At 39.3% G+C, this 25005-nt stretch overlaps 1 protein-coding gene across 38 annotated transcripts in view; it reads right to left on the minus strand.

Moving 5' to 3' along the window:
* Positions 1-25005, minus strand: part of LOC131124820 (receptor-type tyrosine-protein phosphatase delta-like) — a 330087-nt gene that overhangs the window by 256979 nt on the left and 48103 nt on the right. For 30 of the 38 annotated variants that reach the window (XM_058065644.1, XM_058065633.1, XM_058065629.1 and 27 more), the window contains exons 1-3: positions 12637-12781; positions 12426-12534; positions 12306-12341 (exon numbers count right to left, since the gene is read on the minus strand). The gene's annotated coding sequence lies outside the window, so the exon portion shown is untranslated. Of the gene's footprint in view, positions 1-12305; positions 12342-12425; positions 12535-12599; positions 12782-25005 lie in introns of those variants that run through there. The other 8 variants (XM_058065610.1, XM_058065648.1, XM_058065645.1 and 5 more) reach the window with 3 other exon arrangements.

Consider the following 25005-nt stretch of genomic DNA (forward strand, 5'->3'; position numbering starts at 1 on the left):
CCTCTCGGGGCCACTTTATAAAACATTTATTTTGCCCGCTGGGATAAACAGCAAGCTTATTATAATGGTGGGATGTTTTTCGACACGACGGCAGCCGTATGTCACGCACTGCGGCAGAAGTGCTGAAGCAACACCCGTGAACCTCCGCTATGATGTGTCATAAATATGCAAGATCACACATTCCAGATTTGCATGTTTTCTCCAAACAGGAATAGAGCACAGCCTGTACAGTTAAAGGATATTATTGAATATATTTACCGCTATGGTTTTGCAAGACAGGCCACTTCCTGGTTGGACAACAGGACCAAACCATTTTTTCATCTATGCAGGGTTCGTAATGGTAATGGTGTCAATGGACTTACAAGTTACATTGGAACACATCACATGGTTCAGTTCATAGGAAGAAGCAGATCTTATTTAATCATACAAATTGCAATACATTTGTTTACTTCCTGTATTCCAAATGTACTCCTTGCCAGTTTCAATACATAGGAAATTAAGGTAGTATAAGGGGTACGAGGGCCAGTTTTTATAGTCAGAACCTACTAACAAAGCTGCCGTGTTTTTAATCTCACTCCAGTGGAATTACATTACACAGAAAGGTAATTCAGATTCTCGAGTGTATTAATTCATCTCAACCGGGCCACAAGATTAATAGCAGCCTGAGGCAGGCAAGGGATAAGGAGTGCATGAATACATCTTCCTGGTCCTGTTGTCCACCGGCTAAGGCTAATTTGTGCCGTCATTGTGTTAGATCACGTTTCATTGGCGCCAAGTGCAATGATTAGCTTAAGGAGCAAGTGTGTGATCACTGATATGAAAGCCTCTAAAAGCCTTTAAGACCTGCTGCAAAAAGGTTGGCCTCAGATCCCAGAGCGGCATACTAGGTGGCAGAAATACAGCCAGGTGATGACAACAAGCATGTATAACAAGCTCTCTGTGCTTACAGTATATAGGCCAACTAGACATAATAATGTAAAAAGTGTCATTTTTTTTTATAATTTTTTTTTAAATAAAAGTCGCCCCTCATTTATCATGGTTAATTGGTTGGTGAATTTCCGCGAAATATTGATAAATTGAATTTTTTCGGGAAAGAAGGACAAAGAAGCAAAACAGAAACAGGAAACATTAAGAATGTGTGTTGCTGTGAAAAATAAACTCCAGCATTATTACTGCTAAAAAAAAAAGTCAACTTACCACTTCCACACCGAATGGGAGGAGAAGATTTTTTTTTTCCCCTCACTCTCTCATCTCTCCATGTGATGTCCGAGTAATGTAAAGTAATGTCATGTCTCAATGTTTTAATATAAGTCTGGCTGCCCCAATGGACACATCCCTGATGATGCAAACAATCGGATTCCATTACTGACGATTAATAATAAATGTAATAAAAATATTCTAACCTTATCGAAATTTATAAATATCTCAAATCATTAATTATTTAAAAGGGGAACGATTGTGCTTTTTTTCAACCCTTTATATTGAGTTGTGGACTACATAATACACAATAACTTGCATGGAAAACTTTCTAGATCTTCCAGAATCTGCACCTATTCCAGCTGTATTGCATTGGATTTGTGCTTCTGGCCAAAACGTTGTGTTTTAATTTATCCCAACCACCAACCTAACCCAGACCCCTGACATACCGTGAATGAACTCAAAGCGTAACCGCTGATGCACAAGGAGGAGCACTCATTGTCAGACACACTTTGTCAGAAAAGCACCACTGGTGCCGTGGAGCTCAGAAGCCAGCCATGACTGCAGACAATCTTGGCACAACCTCGGTAGCGGAAATGTGGTCATTACACGTTTTTTGCGGGACTACAGCGTTCCAGACAGTGAGCACTGTGGTTTTTCTCCACCTCCATGGACAACACAGCGTGTCCGACATCAAGGCACTTTTCCTGGCGAGAGCGCACTGCTTCTGGCTTCAGCAACAGCTTGGCGGATATTTCACATTCATGTTCAACAAAAACAGTCCCGTGTGAAATGCAGTTGACAGATGAAAAATATTATCTCTTGCTGGGAATCACCAACTATAATAACTTTCTGCCTGAGTTTGTTTCGTAAAGAAAAGCAGAGGTTGGGGAAGGGGAGAACGTATCCCACCTACAGCCACGCCCACATAGGACAGCCCGCTCCTCTATGTATACTTTCAAAACATAAAATATGAAATGAAACCATTGTGGTAGAGAAAAATAAATGCATCAAGTATGATCCTAAAAGAAAGGGAGGATCAGTCGTAAAGCCATAATAAAAATTCCTGTGGTGGTGGTCCCTGTGAGGAGCGTGTAATGGCAATGACACACCGGTGTAATCCATTTAAAACACTTTGGCTCAGGCCTAAGGCGGCTTTGACTCCCACTGCAGGCTTTTTTTTTCCTTTTTTCATGGCAGATATGTTTCACTGACTGTCTACAATTAGCCGGCCTGCCTCCAGCAAGCAAGCAAGCTCGCGAGGATGTTCAAGTAAAAACACCTTTTGATAATTCCTTCCTCTTTCCCCGTCCCCGACTAGACCCCTCCTGACTTTGCCGTGAGTAATGGAGCCATTGCCTGAGCAAACATTAGCTCGCACTCAACGCCACCCCCGGTGACTTATTAAAACAGTGACTTATAATCTTCACAGAGTAAATGCTGTTTTATTTAACACAGTCGGGCCACAGGGCAACTCGGGGTCCATTTGGTTGTGGGTTGGAGGCTAATTCGGCTAATTATGCCCTCAAGAGAGACCAAATAAAATGTGATTTACTCACCTGGAGTATTTGTCTCATTGAGTGCAGGGTTTATCAAACTGAGGCTCATGTGCTCTAAATGGGTCACAGGGTTATTTTTAAATCGGTCACTTCATCGTTTAATGTATTATTTTCATTTTAACTGGCAATCAATTTGATTTGTCCAAAAGTATTGGGACAGCTAATGTTATACTAAGCATGTGTTTGGGTTCAGGTTTGTGTTTCAAATGTCGAAAATTGGTTGAGATGGTTTAAAAACAGCAAAAATAATTTGCAGAAAACAGATGGAGCTCATGGAGTTTTTTGTATCTTGTGCCAGGCGTCGTTTTAAAAATCGGTTTTTGTTTTGCCGCCAGCTTTACTCGGATAGTCTTCAAATATGAAGAGGATTCCTGACTGTCAGTCGGCGAGATAAGCTTCAGCAAATTTGACAATGATTAGTCTATAATAATTGACTTTTTTTTTTTGAGTCCAATGTCATTTTAAATCAATAGTGTTCTTGCTCACAGCTTTGTTCGTATAATCTGTTGAAAATGAATGGCTGTAGACAAACCTCAGCAAATTTGATCCATTTAAAATACAATCTTCATTCTTTGATGAGAAAGGTGTGTTCAAAATCCATTCAAAATGGGAGAGATGTCCGCTGAGGATTTCAGGACTAATAAGTCAGACATTTCCACAGAATTGTGAAAAATAACAAGTGTAGAAGAAAATCACATTCCAAGAGTCTACAGCTCAATCTCACCTTCCTCGCCCACTTTCATTCCGACTAGATGGATGGTCTCACCCTCAATTCGGCGCTTCCTGCTCTCGGCGAGATTGATTGGTCCGCAGGACTCCTCTGACCTTTGATATGATCCAATAAGGGATGCGGGGCTCTAACCATATTAGCCAATCAAAGAAGGGAGGAGGCATATTAGGAGTGAAATGAAGGTGTTCCCTTCCCTGGAGGCGTCCCTATTGATGATCTCCTTCAGTCCATCTCCTGCCAGCCCGTATCAGATGTCCAGTGGGGAACTAAAAGATGCCAATTGCACTTTGCCTAAAGGCTCTTTGCGCCAAGTTTCATATTAACATGGATGTTTCCCCCCCTCCAGCCTATCTGGGTGAATACTAAAGTTATCTCCACAGGAATGTCCCAGACTATTTTTACAGTCTTTATTCCTTGTCACTTTATTTGGGTTTCAAGCTGTTAGAATACTGGGTCTTGGGTCCACGGTTTTAAAGATTTTCCTAATTTGAGTGTTTTTAAATATGCAAATCTAATTTGTCACCATTCAACAACCACATCACATGAGGAAAACAAGATTTTCACAATTTTGCTAATTTAATTATGAATTAGGGCGGCACGGCCGTCTAGTGGTTAGCGCACAGACCTCACAGCTAGGAGGACCAGGGTTCAATTCCACCCTCGGCCATCTCTGTGTGGAGTTTGCATGTTCTCCCCGTGCATGCGTGGGTTTCCTCCGGGTACTCCGGTTTCCTCCCACATTCCAAAAACATGCTAGGTTAATTGGCGACTCCAAATTGTCCATAGGTATGAATGTGAGTGTGAATGGTTGTTTGTCTATATATGTGCCCTGTGGTTGGCTGGCGACCAGTCCAGGGTGTACCCCGCCTCTCGCCCAAAGACAGCTGGGATAGGCTCCAGCACCCCCGCAACCCTCGTGAGGATAAGCGGTAGAAAATGAATGAATGAATGAATAATTATGAATTAGAGTGTTTTTAAATATGCAAATCAAATTTGTCATCATTCAACGACCACATCATATGAGGAAAACAAGATTTTCACAATTTTCCTAATTATGAATTAGTGTGTTTAATATGCAAATCAAATTTGTCACCATTCTACGGCCACATCATATGAGGAAAACAAGATTTTCACAATTTTGCTAATTTAATTATGAATTAGAGTGTTTTTAAATATGCAAATCAAATTTGTCACTTCTACGGCCACATCATATGAGGAAAACAAGATTTTCACAATTTTCCTAATTATGAATTAGAGTGTTTTTAAATATGCAAATCAAATTTGTCACCATTCTACAGCTACATCATATGAGGAAAACAAGATTTTCACAATTTTTCTAATTTTATTATGAATTGGAGTGTTTTTAAATATGCAAATCAAATTTGTCACCATTCAACGACCACATCACATGAGGAAAACAAGATTTTCACAATTTTCCTAATGTAATTATGAATTAGAGCGTTTTTAAATATGCAAATCAAATTTGTCACTTCTACGGCCACATCATATGAGGAAAACAAGATTTTCACAATTTTCCTAATTATGAATTAGAGTGTTTTTAAATATGCAAATCAAATGTCACCATTCAACGACCACATCACATGAGGAATAAGAGATTTTCACAATTTTGCTAATTTAATTACGAATTAGTGTTTTTAAATATGCAAATCAAATTTGTCACCATTCAACGACCGCATCATATGAGGAAAACAAGATTTTCACAATTTTGCACTGCTTATTTCTCTAATATATGTCATTCAAATTCGGTTCAGATGGAATTAATACAGTCTGAAAAACATGCCAATTGTAGCCTAAATGGACTACTTCCATGAACATTCTACAATTTTCTGAGTGAATTCTGCTGGGGCATGTCCACTACGTCCATATATGTAAATATCCACCAAGATATACATGCATACAAAATGTTGCATTTGGGAAAGGCCTCAAAAAGGAATCATGCCTGCTGAAGTAATATAAAAAGAATACTTTCTTTTGACACATCTTCCCCTTTGTTGGAACATATGTAGTGGAAGAAGGTGTTGGGAAGTGGCGAAAGGTGTGAAAATGTGCATCACAGGAACTGCCTTGAAAGAACAGAGAGGAGGATGAAGAACCTCCTACTCCTTGACGGTGTTTGTTGGTACCGTTTGTTTGTCATCTCCCAAACCTGGCAGAATTGATCTCCAGAAGCCGGGGTGTTAGATAAAGACTAGGCCCAGGGAAACTGATCCTTCTACTGGCGACCCCCTCATTGTTATTCTCCCATGATGCCAACCAGCAGAGATATAGCAGGACTTGGCAGGAAGAAAGCAGTGTTTACATGTGTGCTCGCTTTCAGCTCACTGTACACACAGGATTAAGGAGAGGGATTGCAATGTTCTAAGCCTTAAGAAAAGAAAAGAAAAAAAATCTTCCATCTTCCTTGCTGTCACTCTCGAATTCCATTTTCTGTCATTGCAGATTAATTTGGAGACAAAGAAAAAAATCTGTCGATCTCTCCGGCTTTCATCAGACTTTGAGACGTCCTGTATGAAAGGTGCTGCCTGCCTTGGTTAGATAATGCATGTTGCAATATTCTGCCCTTTTCCTGCTCCGATGATGCACGAACACGCACAGTACGGTAATGCCTGGTGTATAAACCACTACACTAACAGTGATGCAGTTAGTTTATGGCTAAAAAAATACTTCAGGAAGTAGTGAACCGGATGTTAATATCACGGTTTGAAATCGTGTTTTGATCTGACAAAACTTAGGTAAGTTTGATTCAATTTAAGATTACTACATCTTCTGTTTCTGTTAGACTCAGATGAATAAAAAAGCGGCTCATCATCAAAGCGAAGGGACGAAGCTGGGAACATCGAGTGGAGGTGGGATTGTAAGGTTTATAGTGTGTCAAAAAATTCACTATCGCCGACGAGTTTCAAAAGGCCGGACTGCTGCGTGATAAGAGGACAGCTCAAGCTAAGCGGCTGATTTGCCTCAAGATGAAAGTGCCAACCAAAGACTGAAAGTGTGCGACGAAGGAATTATGAGGCTGTTCAATTCTGATGCTGAAGACGGCGACTACTGGTTGGAGTTCCCAGGAAGAGGCTGAAAACGGCAATGAATTACTTTTCTGGAAGGTTACTGTTTAACTAGCCGTATTATATGCAATGTTGGAAAAAAAAACATTTATTTTTTGATAAAACAAAAGTTTTATCATCTTCCTGTGTACTAAATATTACATATATTCCATATTACAACATAGTGACATAAAGACCAGTTTGGTCAATATATGTACAAATATAAAAACAATTTGAAAGGCGTATCAATCACAAATAAAAGGGATAAACAAACATTTACCTGAACTGACGACTTAGTTGACGTAGCAAGGGAGGAGTAGAAGGCAGAACGCCACGTATGACACTTTCATACTTTTCATAAGTTACTTTTTGAATTGAGTTTCTCACCTTTAATCGAATTCTGTCACTTGCAACTCGGTTTGCAGCTGTGATCAATAATATCAACCGTTAGTAACCGTGTTAGCGAGGAACTACACAGTATTATTAATAATACGACAACACTGTACTGTATGTACACAAACAGAGGACAAATTTTGAGTACAATTTAAATATAAAACTAAAATTATGGGGTGTACCCTGTCTATTCAAACTGACTATGCTGTGCACCGCCAAGTGTGCCGGGCAATGAAATAAATATGCATCATCTTCACAAACTTGTTTCTATATTTCCCCGTGGTCTTCAAGGAGCATTGATTGTAAATAGATGGTGTGTACACTTCCTGTTTTAGCTTGCCTGTATGTGGAAGTAAGTATGTGGAATATACTAAGGCAATGCAGCAAACTTCTTCCCCCTTATTAAAAGAAACTCCTTTCTCTGTAGTGTCACTTTAAGAAACTAGCCATGGTGAGTTTTTAGAAAGGATGCTTTAATTGGACACCCACAGCAGTACTGCTGCTGTATCGCATATATCAAGCTAAATAGCATCGACGTCTCCCACGGAAGGCAAACATTGTCGTAGAGCGACTTAACGAGCTTCTGATTTACGAGTGCAAAAGGAGAAGTAAGCGCCGCAGAGTGAAACAGCACAGGTGAGCATTTTCATCCGTTGCAGTGTTTTTTTTTCTGTTATTTTTTTTTTTTAATCAAACTTTTGCTCTAACCTTTTTAACAGAAAAGGGAGAAGCAACAGCAATGGGCGGATTAGCGTCCCTGCTCCTGTTCAGCCTTGTGTGTGTTTTCCAGGACAACTAGTTGCTAGGCAAAATTTGTGGAAAACAATCTGATGATTTTTTTTTTTTTTTTATACATGAGTCACTCCCACTCAGCTGTTATAATGCTAAACTATTGGCTAACAGCACCCTGGACCGAAAGAAGGCAGGAACAGGTTTGCAAAAAGGATGTAAGAAAATGATTTAAGCACCTTTGTATTAAGTTGTAGACTCCTATAGAGCAGCTACACACAATAACCCGCATAGAAAGCTATCGAGAGCTTCCAGAATCTGTGCCGATTTCCAAAACACTTTTAAATTTATTCTACTTCCAATTTATATCCGCTCACTCCACTGTGATTAGAACCACCAAGTTTTTACCAACGCATGCCCATATAAGGAAGTCACCAGCTGTGATGTCACAGTGAGCTGGTGTTAGAAAAAAAACTCTGAAACAGAGCATTGAGAGCCATCCCAAACCTCTTTCAGGGCTCACTTCCAAATATGTAAACCTCATTACCTGAAATTTTGGCATCGTTTAACATGATAATACAACATTTATAGGTCAGAAAAGTGGAAAAAGCATCGCAGGTCCCCTTTAAATCAATTTCTAAAGTACTACTTTAGACTAAATTTAAATGCCCACACATACAGATGTTCAAATGACAAATTTGGGTGCCAACACTGCCTTGAACTGAGACAGCAATTAGATAAAAAAGGAGTGTAAAACAAAATAAAATTGCAAAAGTCTGTCTTAAATATACAAGCCGCATCCACACTGGTGTTTGAAAGGCAAATTATGGAGTAAATGTTGCCCTGGACCGAGACAGGAAATATACAACGGCTTGTGAGACAAGTGCATCCAATAAAGTCAAAATTACTACTATGTATTAAATATGGTTAACATTTTAGGGAATGGAGAGAAGGCAGGAGCAAAATATATACTGTAACTACTGAGTATTCAATATAAACTGCAAAACGCCCCTAATGTCAGGTGCATCCTAGAGTTAGCACAAGATGCTATCAGGAGGAGGTGCTCAATTTTGGGAGAAATGTTGGCAGCCAAAAACGTTGGCGAGCTCTCCAAGAGCGTTATGAAGTGGATAAATAAATAAAACACCATGAGAGAGGAGAAGAGGACAGCAGGAGGGTTTTCGTCTTCGTTTTTTTTTTTTTTTTTCAAGCTTTAACGTTGGCAGGCGCAGGCGTGTTATTTGGGGATGGATCAACATTTCCTGAAAAAAAGGCTCCCCATGCCAGGTGTATCTAATTATCTGACAGTGCATCCTCATTATAAAGCGGCCCATGGGAGTCGCCGGCTTGGCTCGGGAGGTCTTGGACCGCCATCAAGGTGTTCCTGATGCTGGGATAATGGAGTTGCAGAGAGCAAAAATAAAGCCTACTGTTGGAAATAAAGGGTTGAAACTTTTGTGGGGAAAATAACGGCATAATGTCACAGAAGACCACAGGGAAAACTCCGGAGAATTTGTAGAATTTAGGCACTGTCTACACCTAAGGGGGTATCTCATCATCAACAAAGTTACTGTATTTTTACACAACCATCCACATGAGCCTAAACATATTTGGTACTAAAAATGAAGGTTTTCAAAACATCATGTCAAAATCTGGATTAGAAGAAAAATCTGACTACGTGTTAGGGTATCGACACTAATAATCAGAGTTTTACGTTTCCCAGCGTCAGTACCCAATGTATGCTGTGACGTCACACACGCAACCTGTATTTGGTAATGAACATGCATCAGATTACAATTGAATGCATCACATAATCAGTTCACAGTTCCACATGTCCAAAAGGAGTAGGAAGAAGCAACGCTTATTAAATCCTACCCCTCCATCTGGTACTTTTACAATCGGTAACTGTTACATTTGTTCACTTCCTGCTTTCTTTAATAATGCACCTTGTACCGAAGTACAAGGTGATATGACCATCTGTTGGAAGAATTGTACATAAAGTTATTCTATTTTTACTATATTCTTATGACCTATTTTCTTATGACCTACAAACATTTCATATCACTCACATAAAGTAAGATTAACGCTGTACTCTCACCAGAGTACACCCTCAGGGGACATAGCTGCAAGGGTCAGAAGTAGATGTGACCTCATAGGGTGTGTGTGTGTGTGTGAGTGTCTCCAGAAGATCACATGCCAAGGAGGAGATACCCACACACTATGGATAACATGTTGTACGAAAGAACCGGTTTCAACTGGATCAGTTAAACCCCCCTTCCCCTTAGCAGTTGAAACCTCATGTAACTAGGGCGTTCCTAACTGAATAAATAGCAGGAGAATGGAGACTGTTTCAGAGTTGGTTGGGAGGATTGTAACTGTGCAGTCTCCACCACTCACCTTGCAAGTAAAAAGAAACTCACCTCTCTGTGTCTTCCTTTGTACAGGCAGTGTTTTTTTTTTTTACAAGTGTCGGGGTTTAAACCTGACACCATCCAATGACATAATGGGTACCATAGTAAGTGTCAATATAGTGATATATATAGCACATCATGACCAGTTCAAGACTCTTCATCCTTGTATTGATCCATCATATTTACATCTGAAACAACATGGATGCCCTCAGAACTGTGTTGGTTGTCGCTATTTTTCATTGCTTTTTGCAAGCCCCAACATTGCTTCACTTTAAAAGAGCAGAATTGAAGAAACACTGTGGTCGGCCATCGTCACGTGCAAGTCAGCCACAGTTCACATGTCCCTGTCCTGGCTGCTCAGTACAATAAGGCAGGAATAAAGTAATATGATAATCAGAGCACAGAGCATTTAGTCATTAAGTGAAGTGGTTCGCAAAAGTCATCTCCTTTGGCGCATTCGTTACACTGAGAGTGGTTTATTTTACACTGCCAGTCAAGAATGTTAATTGTTAATTCAAGAGTTCAATGGCAACAGTTTGACGCTTGTATGGATCCATTCCATGTCCACTACTTCCTATTGGAAAAATGTACTTTGGTTTTTGGGAAGGTACCAAAGAGAAGAGGAAATTTGTGATAGTAACCCTAGAATGTCTCTGGGCTGTAAGTACACCCTAATAATAGAAGGCTGTACTGCACAATCGACCATTGCCTAACATCTTTTTACACTTGCATGACAGTTAATGTTGTTACCACTGCTGGTAATAGAAAGAATTCACAATGGCAATTTAATTTCCATTCCATTCTCCAGGTAAAATATGTTTTGTTATGCCACCACAGAGCAAGTGAAAAATGTCATGATCATTTATAACTGGCAAATATAAAGCACTTCTATGTCCTGATTGTGCCATATACATATTACTACTTCTGAACTTCTTTTTACACTTGTACAGTGTCATTTTTATCAAATTAATCATGTTAGGGATGTTACCAGTTCAGTAAATAAGTAGGTGTCGCAACAGTAATAGTACATTTTCCACAAAAGGGCGGTCGGGGGGGGGGGACCAATAGCTAAGAAGGAAGGCATTGGACCACTACCTTGAGCTTTCGTACCATCTCCTAATGTAAAGTTTTACTCATGCCATGTGCAACCTCAATCCTTCAACTTTGCCTGCACCACACAAACTTTCCACTTCGTTATCTCATCTCCATTTCTCTCAGCTCCTCCCCCCCCCAACACCACCATCCCTTCTAAGCTGCAAATCACATGTAATTGGCTCTCAGGGCACCAAAAAAATAAAAAGACATCAAACCTTACAACTTCTCAACGCATCCACTATTATAACACTTTTGCCTTTTATCGTGATTCCCTCTAAAAGCCGCAGAGAACGTGTGGTCGAGAAAGATGAATAAATTATGAGAAAGCTGTGAGGAAATGCAGAAATGTGCGCGCGGTGCATCCTTAACTCCACACGGCATGCAGTAGTCAAGTCTTTTTAGACTTGTGTGACAATTAGAGGCACACACACGCATCTCTGTCCTGGTTGCTCAGTACAGTATGGCAGGAATACGTCAAAAAAGAAAGAAGTAAAATAAAATTTGACAGTTGGATCGTGGAACAGTCTATTTTTATATATAAATACCACTTCAGATTGGTACCAGGAAGAAAATAGTCAGTAATGTTTGCCACCTGGGTCGCTTTTGTCACCATGTCTCTATTTTTTGGGGCACTTTGACCCTTAGAATTGTCCCGACACCCCACCCAGCCCCAAACCCCCACCCACACATACGACACAGGTGACGAAAGAGAAAAAAAACAATAGAACCAGCACATTGAAAGCAGCATACACATCTGTCCTGTCTGCTCAGTACAACATGGTAGAAATAATTCAATTACTAATAGTAATCATTTTAAGAAGTACATTGGAATGTTAACTCTCCACCCAAAACATCATCATCATCATCATCCCCACTGGCATAATCGAGTGTTGAACTTCTTTTTACACTTGTACGACAGTACATAAAGGTATCACAGTGGGGACAGTTTGACACTGGAACAGATGAATTCACTTTCCACTATTTCCATGTAGGGGGAACATGCACTCTTTGGCTTTTGTTAGCGGAAACTGCTAAATGAATGAATGCAGCGAATGCAGAAATGTGTGCACGGTGCATCCTTAACTCCACATCACACATCAGAAGAGGAAAAAAAAAAGTGCTCACTTACTTTAAATCGGTGGATGAATGCAAAAGCACCCGGTAACTGCATGAAAAAAAATACAAAAAAGGAATGTAATCATTAAAAATGGATGGATTTGAATAAAAAAAGGCATCTAAACTTACTTACCAGGGTTTGATGGTTTAAATTCCATAGGAAATTCCAGAGGAGTCCCCTTTTCGTTCCCTGCCAAAGTCAGAAAACAGCAATGTGTGTCTTATTCCCACAAAAAAACAGGCTGGAAGAGATCAGAATTCCATTAGACACCCTCCTCTTTTTTTACAAAAAAAAAAGTAGCCTTACAACATCTGGGGGGGGAATAGATGGACACTGATGCTACCTGCTCTCTGTATTAGTGTCTGGATGAGAGCGCCAAGAAGACTGGCAGCAGCATGGAGGAGGGAAAAAAAACGCTTTTCTCGAGGAAATGCAGCCGCTGTCAGGTTTACACCAACACACAGACACACTCAACACACACACCTCACTGTGCATGGAGAGGAAGCGGGAGAGAGAGAGAGAGGGAGGAGATAGGGATGCTGAGCTCAGAGCTGCACTTCCCATTGTTACCGCATGGGGGCCAGAAAAAGAATACAAAGACCTTTTTAGATGTCAAAATCCTATACACAGGATATATGTGGTTTACTTACAATATATCCCTGAAATATTAAAAAAATATATAATTCCATTTAAACAAGGTAGCATTATAATCTATAGCACAGCAAATCAACTCAATTGTTCTGGTGATGCACTGCAAAAAATGCAAGTCAAACATCTTCTCGGTCAGAAACGCTCTTCTGCTTTAAGGAACTACAATGCAACCCAATTAGCATCAAGATCAGAAAACATAACAGAAATCATTTTCCTTTAAGAAATAATGTAAATCCAATTAAGTTCCACAAAACATGTTTTATACTACTACTATGTGCCATATTCTACGCTAACCGGAAAATGCACACAAACCTAGACATAACATTATGAGGTTCCACCGTGCTGCAAAATGCTCAAAGATCATCTATGCGACAAGAAAACTGTTAAACTGCTTAATTACTAGTAAAGTGTCCGTCGCCAATGAATCGGCTCTAAGAGCCAGCTTGCATTGTTGGGAACCCACTTTTTTCTGTTAGTGGGATGCTTTTAGTTAAGACGTGCGGTGGCATCCACACTGTCCACACTCAGCAGTGGAGGGGCGGGGTTAAACACTCAGCACCGGTGTTGCCAACTTGGAAACTGAAATCTGCTGGATACTTGATTCATCTCCGAGAGAAATTCACATTTCCAGCAACTCTGCAAGAATGTCAAAAACTTAAAACGCTTCATCACAAAATAAAACAACCAAGGAAAGACGAGGCATCAGAAAAGAAAAATAAGAAAATTGAATAAATAAATACAGAACAGATCCAATAATATATATATAATGTAATCAGGCCAGTTCTGTGTGTTCCTTATCCTTCCGCCATTGTTAGTAGTGCATTTGCCCCATTACCACCAACAGCCGCAATCAAGCTTGATAACTTGCAATGAGTCTCAAACAGAGCTGGAGGAATTTCGGACTAGTCGCCTTTCCAGAATTTGCAGTTTTCCAGCATGAAGCACCTTTTTAAGGTCACGCCACAGCACCTCGATAAAATTCAGGTCAGGACTTTGACGAGGCCATTCCAAAGTCGTGTTGTTTTTTTTTGTTTTTTTTTTCCAGCCACTCAGAGATGGACTTTCTGGTGTGTTTTGGATATTGATACTGCAGAACCCGAGCTGCTTTCAGTTTGAGGTGGATATAGATAGATATCCCGATATTTGTTGTTGCCATGGTGACCCAGGATTGCACACTTTAGTTATCAGGGAGTTTAGATATCAAATATGAATGTGGCGTTATTAAAATACTTAACGTGAGGAAGATTTTGACATTTTAAAGTTTCATGCAAGATACATATACAAAATCTAAAAATTGCTGTAATAAAGCGACCCATAGTCCATCCATCCATATGCTGGAGCCTATCCCAGCTGTCTTTGGGCGAGAGGCGGGGTACACCCTGGACTGGTGGCCGGCCAATCACAGAGCACATAAAGACAAACAACCATTCACACTCACATTCATACCTATGGACAATTTGGAGTCACTAATTAACCTAGCATGTTTTTGGAATGTGGGAGGAAACCGGAGTACCCGGAGAAAACCCACATATGCACGCATGGGGATAACATACAAACTCCACACAGAGATGCCACGGCTGGAAATCGAACCCTCATCTCTTAGCTGTGTGGCCTGCGCGCTCACCACTCTCACTAAAACGATATACAAGGACTGCACAGTGTAAGGTTAAAATGTTTGAGCTCCAAACGTCCTAAAAACTGGCCATGGCTACACGAGACACGTTCCAATTTAATCAAGCATTAAAATGACCATTCAGAGAGTAACAACAGAGCCTCAAATAGCGAAGCCAGCATGCAAAAATAGTCAACCTACGTACGAGAGACATGAGGCAGAACCTTGCATAACAGTTATGTGGAGAAATTATGCAGGAAGTTCACAAAAGTTACCTTCATGGCTGCAATGGGGCAGCACAAGTGATCTGCACATCAATGTTCAATAAAATAAAATATGATTTGAAGAGTCTGTTACATTTGTTAATTCCACATTATTTATAATTTTTTGTGTTTTTTTTTTTTTTTTTTACCAAGAAACTAGGCCACTATTCACATTACATAAACCTAAGATGATAGAACATTTAAAGTAAATGGAGGTTAAAAACGTTAAATATGTTGCAAATCGGCTGCACAGTCCTCGAGTGGTTAGCACACAGGCTAGGAGACCTGAGTTCGATTCCACCCTTGGGCATCTCTGTGTGGAGTTTGCATGTTCGAGGGTCGCGGGGGTGCTGGAGCCTATCCCAGCTGTCTTCGGGCGAGAGGCGGGGTACACCCTGGACTGGTGGCCAGCCAATCACAGGGCACATATAGACAAACAACCATTCACACTCACATTCATACCTATGGACAATTTGGAGTGGCCAATTAACCTAGCATGTTTTTGGAATGTGGGAGGAAACCGGAGTACCCGGTGAAAACCCACAGAGATGGCCGAGGGTGGGAATTGAACCCTGGTATCCTAGCTGTGAGGTCTGCGCGCTAACCACTCGACCGCCGTGCCGCCGAGTTTGCATGTTCTCATTCCTTATTACATTTGAGTGTTTTTAACTCCATGCAAACTGAATCATACAGCGAGTTAAGCACTTGTAACGATATGTTGCTTTGTCTTTTTCACTTTTGATTGTTTTTCAAACTATTTTTGCATAATTTCACTCGTACACGTCATTGTATTTTTGCGACAAACTTGCGACAATAGAAGTAACTCAATTGACTATGAACTGTGTTTATCGGAATGGTCACTTTTCTTATTTTCAGCTCGAAAATGAATTGAAATGAGAGACAAAAGAGACAAAAATATTCCACTCGACATAAAGAGCGTCGCTGAAAATGGACTGCAGTCCTCCTGAAGAGAGTCCAAAGCCCGCAAATCTTGGCAGTTGCGCTGAAGACGATGGACGGAACATGGCTGTGTCAGGGTGTACGTTGGCCATGTTTGCCATCACGGAGACACCATGGCTGGTGTTCATCAGCTCATTACTGTGCAGGGATTGAGTGGACAGCTGTCTTTGCGAGCTCAGGGGTGCCCCCCCCCACCAAAATGAGTGAGATTATGGCTACAAATGAAGGGTTTTTGCAACATTAATACAAGGCCCGAGTGTTTGGCTTGGGCTCATCTTGGCTCAGCTTGGCCAGCGATACTGTGGCTGCACTACATGTTGCATAACATTTCCCCACCCTCAGCTCTTAGCTGTTTGTCCAAGTTTGAGGGGTTATATTTGGAAATGTGTTAAGCATACAAAAAATAAAAAAAAAAATGTAACAACCCACTGCAAGGACTGTAGTCAAAATACCCTTTAAATGACAGCAGTGCTCTGTCGCTTCTAAAGGACCTACTACGAGTCAAAGATCCTCCATGCGACAAGAACACCCTGCCGTTTTTAAGGACCTACTGCCAAAATCTCACCAAAGCTGTTTTTATAACCCTCTGTGTGACAATCTACCAAACAACAACTTTGTAGCTTTTATGTTTTTGTTCGCTTGTTTTTTTTTTTTTTTTTTGCAGTGACTCACAAAATTCACCTTCTTATCTCAGTGTGAAGCAAACCGGAGACAAAACTCTCTGCAGTGAACACTTTCTTTCTCCCACTCAAGTTTTATTTATATTGCACATTTGGCAGACATCCAGCGTTTTTTTTTTTTTGGGCCGTCCTATAATGGAGCGTTATATAAGATAAACCATTATCAAGTCTATTAAAGCTGCTATAATTCATAGGATAATGTTTGGACCTACACCGCATTTGCTAAAGGTGCAAAAACACTTCCGGATCATCAGATTAGAGTTTTGGCTTCCTGTTGTATTATACGAGTTTGGAGGGACGTGCCTGTCCCTGTTGGACATTCAGAAATGGATCATTTGCTAACTATAGCCAATCATAGGGCACATATAGACAAACAACCATTCACACTCACATTCATACCTATGGACAATTTGGAGTCGCTAATTAACCTAGCATGTTTTTGGAATGTGGACCCGGCGAAAACCCACGTATGCACGGGGAGAACATGCAAAGATGCCCCTGGGGGGAATCGAACCGGGGTCTCCTAGCTGTGCGGCCTGCACGATAACCACTCGTGCACCCTGTTGTTTTTATGTATATATGAAATTATTAGTGGTTTATTTGGTCTCAAAAATGGTGAGAATAACATTGTTTAACATCAATTTGTGGCACAATAAATATTTGAAAATACTCCTGTATTGTTTTGTGACAAAGTACAAATATATTGTACGTAAAATTGTCTCGTCTCGGGTGTTGGGCGTCTTGTGGCATTAAAATTATTTAGTTATTTACACTAGTATTAATACATTTTTAAATGGTATGTATTATTATATATTATACCAATTTACATACTAGCCTTTATCCATGAAAAGAAAATGATTTAAAAATACCATGTCATTATTAGTAGTAGTCGTCATTTAATAGTTTAATATCAACTTATCCTGTTATATAGAGGATCTTTGACTAGTGTTACAGTAGGTCCTTAATTAGCAGCATGCTCGTGTTATTTAGTGAATCTCCCACTCGTGTTTTTGCAGTAAGCCCTTAAAAAACAGCAGAACTCTCCTGTCATACATAACATGAAACCTTGATTTGCATTTTTGTAATAAAAACATCAGAATGTGCATGTCAATATAAACCATCTATGATTTGTGTTTTTTCAGTAGATTTTCCAAAACAGCAAAGCTGTACAGTCATATGAAGGATCTTTCATTAGCATTTTTTGCAGTAAAAACACGAGACTGCTCCCGTCTTATAGAGAATCTTTGACTGGTGTTTTATGTGCAGTCTGCCCCCTTGTAATGCTAAGTAGTGGTCTCTGTAAAGATGTGAAGTGAATGGAGTAGGAGGGTTGTGAAGTAAGCTATCTTTAGATTGGCGGGCTAACCTCACTCAGACCTTGCCTGGAGCCAAAAATGAGAGAAGAACCTGAGAGCTTACATGGGCTGGCATGCTGGAAATAACACAAATCCTTCCAATATGGTGTTGTTGTTTTTCAGTCAGAAACAATTACACTGGACCCCCGAGTAGACCATGTCCTTAGAGATCCCATCGGGACCAGAATCCTCGAGCTTGATGTTGATGTAGATAGAGGGCTGCCTGTAAACTTGAAATCTGAAGTCTGAAGGAATCTTGTAATGAGGTGGATTTTTAATATCAACATACTCACATATGCATCAAACTCTCTGATCGTTAAAAAAAGACACAAATGGATTCAAGAGCTGAGAAATCCACACTGAAACCGCTTTTTTCCCCCCACTTTGATTAGTTTATAATTAATCCCAAATGGGATTTTTAAAAAATCAGTCGTTAAGTATGACTGCAGAAACTAATAGGAGGAAAAGAGATGGAGCAAAAATTCTGCCTTTAAAAAAAGGAGTGAACCAAATCTATATTTCATCAAAGTACAACACCAATTGATTTTAACAAACAACAAAAGCCTGTTCAGTCGACAGTCCGCTAATTTGCTGAGTCGATAGCGGCCATGTTGTCCTTTAGTGTACACTTGATACTGTTTGGAAACCCTGATCCACATATTGACACACAGAAGACCTCCACTTTGTTCATTGTGGAACAAGAAACCAAAAGTTCCAAATTAAAATGAATTAAATATATATGTATGTATCAGATTTCAAGTACAAATTTATTTAAATTTATTTAAATAATAATATTTTATTTTTATTTTTTTTTATTTAAAAAGTTTAAAATCTGTCGATGTTTGTAAAAAAAATTACTAAATAAAACACAACAAAAGTAAATATGGGTATACAGTAAATAACATTATTTTATGTCAACACAATAACATGGTGGAAACAACGTGGAATGGGAAACTTATTTCCCAGCATGCTTTGCTACAGCTAAAATGATCTCTTCTGACAGTCTTGGGCCTCTTTAAGGTGTTATTTTGTACAGACACACAAAGTGGTGTCATTTGTAGTCCTGTACAATTCAATTATTGCTACTTTTTGGTCTGAATCTGGCACCCTTTGCAAGAATGGGTGAGCAATTATGCTGAATACCTTATTGACGCAAACTCAGACAAGGAAGACACGCAGCAATTTTTATTGGATTTTCCTATATTTTGTCAGTATCTGTATTTTCAGTATTATCTGTGTAGCAGAATTTTTTTGTAAACACCACATTAATAACGACTTCCACTGTGAATCATTTGACATCATCCAATTACAGTTAATACCAGAGCCCACTGAATAAAACTAGGATATTTCTGCCAGGTTTTTGTCTCATTTCTTCCCTCTAAAATTCAGGATTAAATTATCAATCATTCATTCATTCATTTTCTACCGCTTGGTGCTGGAGGCTATCCCAGCTGTCTTCGCCAGCCAATCACAGAGCACATATAGACAAACAACCATTCACACTCACATTCATACCTATGGAATCATCACTAGCTCAATAACAAATTTCCAGTTCACCTACGACTATTTAAAATTATACATAGAATCGAATATCCTTGTAAAGCCCAGCAGGTTCGTAGAATATGTAATATATATGAAACAGTAAAAAAAAAAAAAAACAAAAGTAGTATATGAATGAAATGAAATAAGTCATAATACTACTACACAATTCGGAGATACATAGTTTTGTCTGGACATCAACACCGACCGCATTGTGTATTCTATCCACTTGTATAATTTGTATGCTGAGGTGGGAATCACTAACTCATCAGGAGCAAAGAGCACCACTCATCTCTCCTGCCTTTTACTTATTCATGCAGCACATGTACACCAATTTGCCCAGACAACGCCAGAGCCATTTTTCCATGGCGGTGCCGACTTCTCATCACACTGAAGTTGTACTATAACATAGTAGTACTATAACGTAGAAGTGCAACCAAGAATTCAACAAAAAGAAATACTGCAGTGTGTCAAAATACCCCATGCACTGACGGAAAAAAAAAAAAAAAAAAAAGTGTACAAATTTTGGCAGAGCTCAGTACACAGTACACAGTGCTCATTTTGCCAGCTTGTTTTATAGATTACTAAAGTGTGCAATCCTGGGTCACCATGGCAACAACAGAGATGCTGTTCTCTTTATTAGAAGCTGCTGTTTTTCGGACTATCCTGTTTTGGACGCCGACTTTCTGGAATATCCTCCCTCTTTTGTCTCATTTCCGAGGCCAAATCGTAGCTTGACATTTTTTGTCTCACAGTTCAGCGCCTGCGTTATTCCCAAAGGGATCTATTAAGTCGCAGAGTGAGCTTCCCAGTGGATTAGCTAATCAATAAAACAGACGGGCATTAAAAAATACGATTTAAAACATACATTGGCAATTGTCGACCGGTTATAACACGTCAAAAGGTGTCTTAAGTACTTCTTATTCATTATAAAATACAAATACAGCGTGGTTAAGAGCTGCAAAAAAAAAAAAAAACTGAAAAAAAGTCAAATGACCTGAAACTTTTATGTGCATTGCACAGGATTGCACTGCAACGCTGCATTGCCCTGTGTTGAGCGGGATTGTGTAGAGAAGCGTTGCAGAACATTGTGTAGCGTTGCGTAGTGAGGCGATGTGTTACTGTGTTAGTATAGTACAGGGGTCAGCAACCCGCGGCTCCAGAGCCGCATGTGGCTCTCCAGCCTCTTTGTTGCGGCTCCCTTTGCAATGCTTGAATATTTTTTAGCACCCGTGTGGTGAAAATGCACGTCTTTGTTATGAGTTTACAAAAATCCAACTTTGTGTGAGACCATGAATGCATCCTGACTGAGTTCTGACTGGTGACTGAATGAGCAGACAGGATGCTATCCAGTTCTCTCTGACAGGTTAACATGAAGGGAAATGAGTAATACTTTGAGTTATTTGAGTTATTAATTATTATTAATGAGTTATTTGACGATTCTAAAAAATAAATTAGAGCTCATTTAAAAACAAAAGTTTATCTCCAGTACTAGCAAGAGTACTCCAACTCGTCTTTTTTTTTCCCTCCAATGTTGTTTTAAACATACAACGTTTTGCGGCTCCAGGCTATTTTTCTTTAGTGGGCAAGTGGGTGAAATGGCTCTTTTCATAGTAAAGGTTGCCGACCCCTGGTATAGTATAATAATAAAATAAAAAATAAAATAAAAAGAATGCATTAATGCATGACTAATTGAATTAAATGTTAAAATTTTTGATTAGAATTAGATTTCATTAGAATTACACCCGTCCCCACGGAATCAAACTTTTTTTTTTTTTACTTTAGTCTGACCTGAACACATCAACAGCAGCCTAATTCCAACACCATATGTGTAAACATGCATCTTAAGCTTAAATACACTTTAATCAATACTTAAATACAAATTAAGGCATTCAGAAGACGCATTCAGATCCATTTGCAAATGGTGATTATTCATGATGCATTTATTTGAAAACTGTCATTGATCAGATTAAAAATTTTCATAATTTGACAGCCATAATCGAATTGTATTTCACAGTACTATGTGATGTCTATATGTGCCCTGTGATTGGCTGGCGACCAGTCCAGGGTGAGGATAAGCGGTAAAAAATGAAAAGTATGTGATGTCTGCATGTTGTGACTGTAAAGGAAATACACAAATACCCTTATAGAATGTTTAACCCTGGTAATAATACATGATAACTGCCTGCATATGATAATTTCTTACTTTATGGATGAAATGCTAATGCAACACAGGGCTTACAGGGCTACATTGTGCATGCGAGACCTTAAGGTCAGACCGATGCAGTAAAAAAAATATTAAAAAAAAATCGACTTCCAGCAGCAGCTTTACTATAATATTTATCACACAATTATGAAATCGCAACTTAGCTCTTTACATATTTTTGCTGCTCCTTTTTCGTGTCTCTCTCCTTTCATATGAATATATTCTACATTTTATGACAATTATTCAAGGTGGTAATCCACAGACTTCAAGACAGACTGTGTTCCCATGGTGTGTATATCTGTAAATGTGTACTTTCTCAAGTGTGAACTAAATTATAAATGTCTAATATCATCTCAGACTGCAGGCCAGGAGGCCTCCGGGTGAATGGCATGGATATTTCATCCCAAATGACAAAATAAATAAAAAATACAACGGCCTGGAGACCGAACAGGGAGGTGGGGGGGTGGGGGCTTTGAAGTTAAATGAGCGCAATAAAACGCTAAACTATGTATAATTAAAACCTAAGAATACATAACATTTTCACCTTGACAGGTAAGTAAATACATAAAGTAAGAAATACATGAAATAAATAAAAGGACATTTTAATGAAAGTAGGAGCCTAAAATAGCATTAAGTAAATATGCATGCCATTGAATCAATATGTAATAATAAATAGTGGCACTATAACTATTACGTCTTATATTTAATATTTTTTTTTCAAATAAAAAATGAATAGAGTCAGAATCCCAAGGCTGCTCGACTCAACAACTCAAAGGAAATGTTAACGCTAATGGTTTGATTTATTTGGAACACGCGTACAAGGTTACATCAGAGCACATATTTACAGTGGAACAATTCATCCATCCATTCATCCATCCATTCATCTTCAGCTTATCCGAGGTTGGGTCGCGGGGGAAGTAACCTAAGGTGAGCCAAAAGGGCCCAAAAGAATCCCTCACCGCTGATATCTACCAATGGGCTCTGAGATTACACCCACCGACCATCAGCCATAGCTCCGATGAGCCCCCAAAACAATGAAGGCACCCAACATGGCCCACTTGGACTCATTGTCCACTGCCTCCCACGGAACATGGTCATCTTCCCCAACCATCGGAGCAACGTCACCACCAAGTGATGATCGGTTGACAGCTCTGCACCTTTTCTTCACCAGTCTCCATTTTTCTATATCAGTAATTACCTGTGCTATCATTTTGTATTATTTTTGTAAGTTGCTGATGTAGGTTAATGTTTCTAAAATGTCTTTAATAACCCGTTTAGTATAATTTCTTCGATCATTCCTGATTATGCCATTTTGGCTGCCCCTCATGTTATTCCTATTCTTTCCTAATACAGAAAACCTCGGATATATCAGACTCGGATATATCGGAAATTCGCTCACAACGGACAGATAAAAAAGAACCAATTTTTCTGTAATGCATTTCCAATAAAAATTCATTGCATATATCGGATTTTTTATAACGGATTTCGCCTATTTCGGACAAAATCTCCAGTCCCGTTCCAATGCATTTCCATTAAATTTCCCTCGCATATATCGGATGGCCGCATCGTGGCGCTCCGATTCGCCGAATCGTGACAGGCCGCTATACGACGTCATTTGCAGCGTTTGCAGCGTTGCCTGCGCGTCCAGGTACATTGGAAACATAGTCAAGGAAGTGCCTTTTTATAACTGATAAAATCAGATTTACGCATATACCGGATATAAATCCAATATATGTGTAAAACGGACATTTTCCGGTATACGCATATAACGGATTTCGCTTATATCGGACAAAACCAGTGGGAACAATTGAATCCGATATATCCGAGGTTTACTGTACAAGCATTTTGCAGTCCCTTTGTCATCCATGGTTGATTTATCTTCTTTTCATTTTTATTCATTTGTCTCAATAGACAGTGTGTCATAAAGCCTCATGTAGATATCTTATGCTTCATCAATGTAATTTTCACGATACACTTTATCCCAACAGTTTTTGTCTAATCAATTTTAGTGTTTTTCTCTGTGCATAGGTCTTCAAAATGTATTTTTCCATGTTATTCTTCCAGGAATTGTCATGATAAATTATGAAGCTTGGTAAATGATCACTAATGTGAAAATTGTTAATTCTGAAACATGTATTTTTATTGTTAAAACAGCCTAAATAGGTTGCAAGGCAAAGCAAAAACAAGAAGACACTTCGAAGAAAGCGTATGGAGTCAGATTTCCCCAAGGCTGACTAAGTTAGCACCGGAATACGTCTTGTAGTTCTCGAAAAACAAGCTTTTTTTTTGGTGTTATGTGCATATTTTCCTCCATAAGCGACCTGAAGGCAGGTTTTTGTATTCGGTTGGGGAAAAGACGGCGTATTAGTACGCCGAGCATCACTGCTTCTGGATTGTTTCACTCAATTATTTGCCTTGTGAGAACACTAGCGCTTGTTAGCCATAGCCACCTTTACTCATGCAGCAAATTAGTGTTAGTCATTACCATACAAATATTTGGAGTCGCTTCGGCGCCCCTAATTATGATTCTAAAGTGGAAAAATAGAAGAAAAACCTTGAAAAAGGACGACAAACACAATATAATTAATTACAGCATTTGCAGCAACCAGGAAGCAATTGCTTGACAGATGGGGATTTTCGATGCGCCGTGGTTGGCTTTTATTGGAGAGTTCTTAGTGTCCACTTTTATTTTTACCACTCTCCATCTTTCTTCTCATATCTTTTTATTGGATCTCTAGCATAGTGGGGAGTCTGCAATAGCCACCCAAAAAAATGAAAAAAATCAGAGCCCACTGCAATGAGGTTTTATGATTTTATGTCAAGATTTTTGTCACTTATTGGAAATAAATTAGCATATTATGATTATATGTATTACATTAAATTTTTTGCTATGATATGCTGTGATGCATTTAGTTCTGCATTATAGTCTACTAGTCATCTTTCTGTGATATTTTTATACTTCTCATTTTTTTCCCAGGAGACATTTAAACCATAACAAAAGACAACTACGTAGTGATAAAATCAAACTACCATGCATTAAAATGTAAAATTAGCCAAATAACAGCCACAATAACACTAACATCGTTAGTAAAAGTGTGATTGGAAGCCACCGGCAAAAAAACCATTGCAGGTCGTCAGACATGCTTGGTTTCTTTGCTGCTCGTCGGCGTTGTTCAAACAGAAGTCTGCTTGTGAATTATTTAGGAACATTTTGAAAAATAAAGTAGGTCATGTTGCACTCTTACAAAAAAAAAAAAAGAAACTTCTTAATTGTGAATACATGAGCCATCATCTTACACAACCGCAGCATGGCTATTTTTTAAATTTTCATCCGCCGTCCTTTTCATTTAGTCTGACGATGCATCCAGGATTTGTAGTTTTATCTGCGTGGTACAAAACGATGACGTAACACGCTCATTAGCCGAGGGACTGACTGCGTTGTCAGT

This window comes from Doryrhamphus excisus, chromosome 3 (assembly GCF_030265055.1).
Source record: "Doryrhamphus excisus isolate RoL2022-K1 chromosome 3, RoL_Dexc_1.0, whole genome shotgun sequence".
Lineage (NCBI taxonomy): Eukaryota > Metazoa > Chordata > Actinopteri > Syngnathiformes > Syngnathidae > Doryrhamphus > Doryrhamphus excisus.